Source organism: Gavialis gangeticus, unplaced genomic scaffold, assembly GCF_001723915.1.
Source record: "Gavialis gangeticus isolate Ggan-Ray unplaced genomic scaffold, GavGan_comp1, whole genome shotgun sequence".
Classification (NCBI taxonomy): domain Eukaryota; kingdom Metazoa; phylum Chordata; order Crocodylia; family Gavialidae; genus Gavialis; species Gavialis gangeticus.
In genome coordinates, this window is record NW_017729025.1 from 155,288,718 (window position 1) to 155,297,004 (window position 8,287).

At 46.5% G+C, this 8,287-nt stretch overlaps 1 protein-coding gene across 1 annotated transcript in view; it reads left to right on the forward strand.

The window, feature by feature from the left end:
- The first annotated feature begins 4,445 nt into the window (after positions 1 to 4,445).
- The window catches only part of LOC109299232 (ribonuclease inhibitor-like), a 22,593-nt gene continuing 18,751 nt past the window's right edge, over positions 4,446 to 8,287 (forward strand). Inside the window, exon 1 of the mRNA XM_019519824.1 lies at positions 4,446 to 4,463. The gene's annotated coding sequence lies outside the window, so the exon portion shown is untranslated. The remainder of the gene's footprint in view (positions 4,464 to 8,287) is intronic.

The window sequence follows — 8,287 nt, forward strand, 5'->3', positions numbered from 1 at the left end:
CCGACCCCAAAACAAAGAACATTTGGGCATCCACTGGAAGTTGGCCTTTACCCTCCAGCAGCATTTTAATTATAATCATGATTTCTGATGTGTTAGTCTGACTTCCTAGAAGTTGCTCTTCCATGTTGATCAGGGCAAAAGCAGACCTACGCAGTTTAGTTGAAATAAAGCAAAAATATTTAAGTTGTAAAATCAAATGTTGCTAGGCCTTCTGTGGAACCGACCCATCTTCCCCAAAGAAAGTGGCTATGGTGAGAGTCTATGAGCAACTTGGATTTGAGTTGCAGGTCATGTGATCCACTCTTTTACTGAAACTTGCTTCCACATGAAAGAAATCTATGTAGATTGCCTTAAAAGGAGACCTGCTGGTGTGCAGTTCTGCTCAAACTGGAAATAAAGTAATTTTATGCATAATTTGGTCTGTTTAGAATAGCTCTATCTACTTTTTTATTCTAATAAAGTTGTTTGCAAAGAATGAGGTTCTTATCTTTTTTTCCCTGAATGTGCAGAGAGTCCCTCTAGATGGAAATGGAAGGACAGAAAAGATAATTTGCTCTATGCATTGGAGTGCAATTGTTGTCTTCAGAAGCAGTGTGCTACTAACACCTCTTTCCTTTTCTAACAAGGAAACAGAGGGAGAGTGCATGTATGAAACACTTAGCAGCAGGAAATGCCACTCAAGGCTTAAGTGAGAGATACAGACTTTAAAAGACTAAGTAGGACACACTGGTCTGTTTGAAACCCTTCTGATCTAATTGCCTAAGAGAAGAGCTTGTTTAAACCCCACTCAGATGCATTCAATGAATTGAGTGTGTTTTGTATCTTGCAGGGGTGAAGTAGGGGAAAGGAACACAGTCTAAATGCATAAGTAACTTGTTTCAGTGTACAGGGTCCTGCTTCAGGGTGGCCTGGCACAAAGATGCATACCTAAGCAAATCTGTTCCCTCCTCTGCCATACCAACCACAGTTTCCTCTCCTGCCTGTCCTTCCCTCCTTTACCTGTTTCACTGTAGAAGGCTAGTAGTTCAATGGTGGCTTCCAGAGCTTGGGCAGAGGGTGGCAGTGTTGTGGGCTAAGTCTTGGTGCACAAGGAGAGGCCATATCCAGCCAAAAGGGTCATAGCTAATGTATCTGTCAGTTAAGCACAGCATTTCATGTGCCTTTTATAGAGCCCTGTTTGAAACCATCAGAAACAGCTATCCATCTTGCCCAGAGGGCAACGGTGCCAGCACCACCTTACTTCCGGAGCATGACATCAGCCTGATGTACACATAATTCCTCCCTGTGACTGCTGGGGTGCTAACTCCCTGCTCTAGATGGCAGACATAATAACTTTGATTTAATGTGGCTAATAGAAACCTGGTGGGACCCTACCCATGACTGGGTGGTACATATTGAGGGCTACAGGTTGTACAGAAGGGACGCAGTAGGGAGGAAAGGAGGCGGGGTTGCTCTCTATGTAAAGAAGCATTATACATCTACCCTAATCAAAATGGGACTAGAGGAGGAGCAAGTTGAGGCATTGTAGGTTAGGATACATGGAGGTTGAGGGGAAAGGGACTTGGTGTGTGTTGGTGGGGTCTGCTACAGATCACCACACCAGGAGGAAAAGCTAGACTTGGGATTCTTGAGGTGGCTCTCAGAGGCCGTACAGTCTAGGGACGTGGTTGTCATGGGTGACCTAAACTACCCCAACATCTGCTGGGAGGAGCAGTCAGCCAAATCCAATCATTCACGTAGGTTCCTAACCTGTGTGCAGGACCTTCACCTAATGCAGAAGGTATATAGTCCCACTAGGGAAAATGCCTTACTGGACTTGGTGTTGGCTACCGGAAGGACCTGGTAGGACCTTGGGGACAGTGACCACCAATCAATCGAATTCACCATCCGGCATAGGGTGGATAAGATAACTAGTAGGGTGGAAGTGCTTGACTTTATGAAGGCTAACTTCAGTGTGCTCAGGAGTGTAGTCAATGACGCATTGCAGGATAGAAGTCTTGGTGAGATGGGAGTCCAGGAAGGGTGGTTATTCCTAAAGGAGGCAATCCTTTGGGTGCAGAGGGAGACAATCCCAGTACGAGAGAAAAGAGGGAAAGAAGACAAAAAACTTCCTTGGCTAAACAGGGAAATCCAGGGGAGCCTAAGGGCAAAAAAGAAGGCATCTAGGCAGTGGAAGCAGGGGGAAGCTACCAAGGAGGAGTGTATCTATTTGGCCCGCACTTGCAGGGGGGCAGTTAGAAAGGCCAAAGCAACTACAGAGCTAGGGCTGGCAACACAAATTAAAGACAACAGAAAGTATATTTTTAGGTATGTAGGGAGTAAAAGGAAGGCGCAGGCCAGCATAGGACTCCTACTAATCATCTATGAATCTATGAATTCTTTCTTAAGTAACGTCATGTTGCTGTATGCTGTTAACATCACATCCTACACCACTCTACTTGACAATGCCCACTATGACATTTTGTTTAATTCTTTCTCTGATGGGTTAAACTAAATTTATTACTATGGTTATTCTTTTCTCTTAGCTTTACAGTTCAGGTCAATGCATTTTAATTTTTTACACTTTATTTTGCAACTTACTGCATTAGGTACATGCCTGGAATTTACAAAGGAGGCAAGCACAAAACCCCTTTGACTTTCTACTGATTTAAGACGGCATATAGTATTTAAAACAAAAGCTTTTAGTATTATTACACAATGAGATTTAGTTATGTGATCATTATGCAGTTACTTTATATTGCTCATTGTAAAGCTCCAATTAAAGATACAGGCAGTCCTCAGATTTACAACACAATTGGTTCCTGAAAACCACGTCTTAAGTCAAAACGTTATAACTTGGAACTGATTTTCCCATAGGAAACAATGTTATAAATGGGAGATTTGTTTCTGAACCAAGGCCTGATACCCTATTTTCACCAAAAATAACCCAGAATTTTGTACTCAATCAATTATAGATGAGTAATATAGCTACATTAATGTATTTATATTGTAACTAGCAATCATATTGATTTGGAAGGACTTCTTCGAGGTGACTTTGCTGGACTTTTTGAAGGTTCTTGGCTGGGGTCTTCTCAGGAGTCTTGGCTGCAGGTTTTTCTGGAGTCTTGTCTGCTTTCTTAAAGGAAGTGTCCAAGGAAGTCTGGACAGATGTTCTCCAGGGAGATGGGTGATACAGCGAACTTGTTCGCTGGCGTGGCTTGGTGTCAGATCAAGTGTTGTAAAGTCAAAACTGACGTCATAAAGTTGAAATGGTGACAATTTATAAACGGTGTAAGTGCGAAACCTTGTAACTCGAAACATTGTAAGTTGAGGACTGCCTGTAAATGGGAAATATTACTCAGCCCCCCTTTAGTCCCTGTCAAATTCCAGTTCAGTGCGAGTGAGAACTGGGTCATCCAGGCTGACGCCTTTCTGTATTTCGAGGCAAGTCGTCATAAGAAAGCGCTGACAGCCAACCCAAAAGTCAGTTAAGACTCCCTGGGAGTGACTTGGGTTTCGTACATGCTTCATCAATGAGCTGCCTCCAGAGTTATAGTACACTTTGAACACCTTTACTATTATCTGTCGTACATCTTACAAGGGTTGAAATTATGGTACAAATATAATTGTCGTAGGTGTGGCAACGCTGCACCATATGGAAGAGAAGGGGCTGGTCTAGACTTTCCAGAGGCAAGCCCGCTGAAGACAGCAAGGAGGATGAGGATGAATCCAAGGATGAGTGAAAGGCCTGGAGAACCAGGCAGGGAACGGGAAAGGACCGAGGTGATTGGGACTGTGCGGGTGCGTGGAGTACGAAGGGTGTAACTGTAGATGTGTTTTGGACTGTCCAGCAAGCCCGAGCGGTCGCGGGAGAAGCTGTCGCTGTCGGAGGTGCTGTTATACATGGGTATCTATGAATAAATACATTTGCACCGCCCACTGGCTCTGCCCTGCTCCAGCCCGATCCCCGCCAGCGCCTCGCCCTCCGCTACCTTCGCCCGGGACGCGCTCAAGACACCGCGCTGCGCCTGCGCCTTTAAGACCGCCCCTCCCCCCCCCGGCAGCGCCGCCCGAGCCAAGCGTGTTACATCATGTTCCCTGCCGACGCCCCGCCCACCAGGGTGGAGCCATGCAAATCACTTCCGCTGGCTGCGCCCCGGGGACAGGGAGCGGGAGCGGGAGTGCGTGCGGGTCCCCCAGGCGCGGGGCAGGCGCGGTCCGGCCGCGGCAGGCGCGTGCGGAGTGCGGTGGCTCCTGGGGTGGGGCTGCAGCGGGGTGCTATCCCGGGCTCACTGTCTTCTTGGCGTTTGGGGGCAGCCCCTGCCCTGGCATCGCCCCGGGGTTTTGGTCGGGGTTGCTGTGGCATTGGGACTGCGTTTTGATTTTGGTTTTCTTCTATTTCAGGCCCAGTGAGGGCTGTACTAAGCCTGAGCACCAGCGAATTCCTGCAGCTGTGGAGAGCAGAGGCTAACCTTTCCCTTCTTGTATGTAGACTATTTGAGTGCCCATTAAAGCCTCACATAAAAAGTTGTGATGCACAGTAAAGTAGTTTGCTGTGCATGTGGCATCACGAAAAAAGCATGTGAATGTGCTATGGGGCATTAGTGCAGCCAGTTTAGTGCCTCATGACTTTTATTCTTAGTACTAAATGTAATGCACATTAGAAAAGGCGCATTTGTGTGCATGCAGACAGGCCCTGTGTGTAGCAGGCTGAAACCCAGTTGCCTTCATGCCATTTCCCACTGTGGCATTTGGGAGTTGTTTCCTTTCACTCTGGTGCAAACACAGATGGAGGAGCAGAGGAGAAATGCTGCGACAGATCAGACACAGGACAGGGCAGCCAGGGAAAGGGTGACAAGGGGAGGAGATGGAGCCCCAGTTCCTGACGCTGCCCAAAGCAGAGTCTGGGGTGGGGCCTGTCCCCATGGCTCTGGCAGTGCCCGGTATCTTGCATCCATCTGCTGCAAGCAGTGCAGGGGGAGCTGGTCAGAAACATCCAGCCTGGAGCTCATTAAACCACCAAGCCTGGGACCACCTAGGTGGAGCGACAGGGTTCAAAGGGAAAGGCAGGTGAAGTGGGGGTGGGATGGGGAAGGTCATGAAAGGTGGGGAAAGCCTGAGCTGGTGACTTAACAGGACTAAAGTGCAGCAGTCACAAGGCCAGGAGATTGCTTCAGATGTTCCGGGGTTGCCTTGACCCTCTCTAAGGAGAGGTAATAGCACAGTGGCTTTATCAGGGGAGTGGTACAGGAAGCTCTTGGGAGACCAGGCAGACCAATGCTTGAAGACCTAATTGCTCCATCTGCCTGCAGTGCCTTTAACGCCCTTGAGGAGACATGGCTGCTTAGTCACTGAGGCATTTCAAGCATGAGGCTTACACTACTAGACCTTCCCCTCTGGCCCTCAGCCAAGCCAAAGAAACGCAGAGAAAACAAACAGAGGTAATTCCCTGCCTATTAACAGCAAAGAATGGCCTCTGATTTTGCACCTCTCATTTCAGCTCTAGTCTCCCCTGCGGGAGCCAACATACTGAGAATGACAGGAAACAGGCTCCTGGGGGTGGGGGGAGCAACTTTGGGAAATGGGGTCAATGATCTCTAGGGTGTGGCTTTCAGAGGGACAGGGCATCTCCTCCCCAGCTGAAATCAGGGGAGCTATAGTTGCTCTGGTCCTCTGGAAGTTGGGTTCAACATCTGTGTTTCCCAGGGAGGGATGAGATGGTTGCTCTTAATTGTCAATTCTGGCAAATGCTGTGACCCCGCTGGGACTGCCCCTTCTGAGGTCTCACTTGGTTTCTTAATTAGCTGTGCCATAGAAATCCTTGTGGCTGTGGCCTTAGAACCATGGTTCTCATCCTTGTTAGACTCAAGGCACCCCTCAAAAATGCTAGCTCCTTCCTTCCTTCCAACTACAGAAAAATAATAGAGCAATTCTTCTATTGCAAATAACTCAGAATGACCACAACAGGGCAGGATGTTTTTGATACCATGGATTCTTTGTGACCCATGTGTAAGTGTTGGGGAGGCAAGATTCTTTGGGTAGAGGTGATATCTTTTATTAGACCAACTAAAATAGTTTGAAAAAAATTCTTTGCAAGGTTTCAGGGACAAACACCCTTCTTAGGCATAGGAGACTGCTGCGGTTATGAGTTCTCCAAGGTAGAGAAGATGCTCAAGTGTAACAAGAAGTCTGTGAAAATGTAAATAGTTGGAAGTTTGGAAGACAATGGGTAGAGATGGCGGGGGAAAGGGTGGAGAGCTGTGTGAAGGAATGTAAGGGGTTAGCTTCAGGCAGGTTACCTGGTGAATTAGATGTCAGGTAGATTATAATGTGTAATAAATCCAACATTCATATTAAGTCTATGATTTTTTTTCTATCCAGTAGATTTATGAAGTGAGGTTCATGGGCTCATCTACAAAAGGTGTTTTGTACATTCCCTTTGAAGATTAGAGTTGAGAGATTGGAGAGGGAGTGATTGTCTTGTGAGAAGTGGGCACTTGCAGGTAGTTGGATATTTTTGTCTTTTAATGGATTTGTGGTGTGCGTTCATTATTGTGCACAGGTGTTGTTCAGTTTCTCCTACATACTTTCCATCAGGGCATTTGGTGCACTGGAGATATATTACATTTCTGGAGGTGCAGGTAGTGCTAATATTGAGCAGCACCCCTTAAAGGATCTTGTGGCCTCCCTGGTTGAGAATTGCTGCTATAGAGCAACGACCTTACCCTGCCTTATCCTACTGGAGTGAGGGATTATTTGTGCTTTCCAGGAGGTGTTTTTGTTGTATGCCATGGCTGTAGTTCTGCCCCTCGGACCACTGTATTAACAAAATCCTTTCTATCTGGGACCACTACCTTCCTCAAGCTGTTCTGTTAGAGCAGAAAAATGGCTCTTAGTTGAACTTGCTACTGCCTCATCTGTCCAAATGGCCAATCCTGCACACTGAGAAATGTGAAGGGACTTTGATGTATGGGTACAGGACTGAAGGGAGACTTGGGGCCATTGAGTACAGTCTTCTGCACCTGCAGGTAATTGTTAACCAAGGGATCCTCAAGATTGCTACTTCATACCTTCACATACAACTACAAGGCACAATTCCTGAAACACCACCAACAACCTAGAATGTGCCATGGGTAAAAGCAGGGGAGAGAAGAGCACTAAATTACCCTTTGGGAGATGCTCCTTAAAAACTCTAGTTGGACTGTGAATAGTTAGCCTGACTTGAAACAGCACTTCAGAATCCTGTTAGTTCATTCCTATCTATTTAATGGTCCCTGTAAGGAATACAAAGCCTGGTAATTCTGTCTGAAAGGTACTGCTTTTGCATGTGGAGATACAGGAGAAGTGTCTTTTTCAAATCATGCTTTATTACTGTCTTTTTGCCTTTTAACAAAAGGCTTTTCTAGTCTGGACATGGCTTTTGGATGTTTATACATATGTTCCAGGAGGCGGGGTGGGGGGCACTTTAATTAAAGGCAACTCTGAGAGCTGCTCTAATTAAAGCACCCAGAGCATCTTGTGTATCAGCATTCCCACACTGAAAAATGGTGGTGGGGGTGCTTTAACTAAAGCTTGTCAAATGAGCTGTAGTTAAAGTGCCACTGACACCATTTTTCAACACGGACATGCTGATACACGTGACAGGAGTCTGTTGGAGCACTGTAATTAACACGCTCCAGCAGCCTTAGTGCACATGTATAGGAGCCCTTTCTGAGTTAGATTCTCTTCTGCTTCCTGTATAGCCAATGGCAACTATCTTCACTAAGTCTAACATGCTTCCAAATAGCTATGACAGTAGCACTTTCACTCATGTGACATTTCTCTACTCCCCTACACTGGGTACTTGGCACTTGTTGATTGTTATTGGAGTGAGCTGAGGAATGGTAAGATTTATAGCCCAGGGCATAACTAGATGCCTTGGCATATTTACATCTATTTTCATGCAATGTGTGCACTTGCTATGGTAACACTGTGACCTGTGACACTCCTGTATTAGACATAAATCCTGACTAGGGATTGTATTTGGACTGTAAAATGCAACCTTCTGCTTCTGGTACTTGTAACTCAAATCAACCATCTGGGCCTGATTTCTCAAAGGCCAAATACAAAAATTGTTGGGAACTTTTCCCAGAGGCATGCAGCCATTCATGTGTCTGCTCTGTCCGTTACTGTCACGGGGCCACTTGGGTGCCCCGTTCCTGAGTAAGGATTAGAGCAGCTGCCAATCACCAGGGCAGCTCAGCTGTGGATTGTGGGATTAACTAGGTCGGCCATGTGACTGGAAGGGGGCAGGGCTGGGCCCTTATAA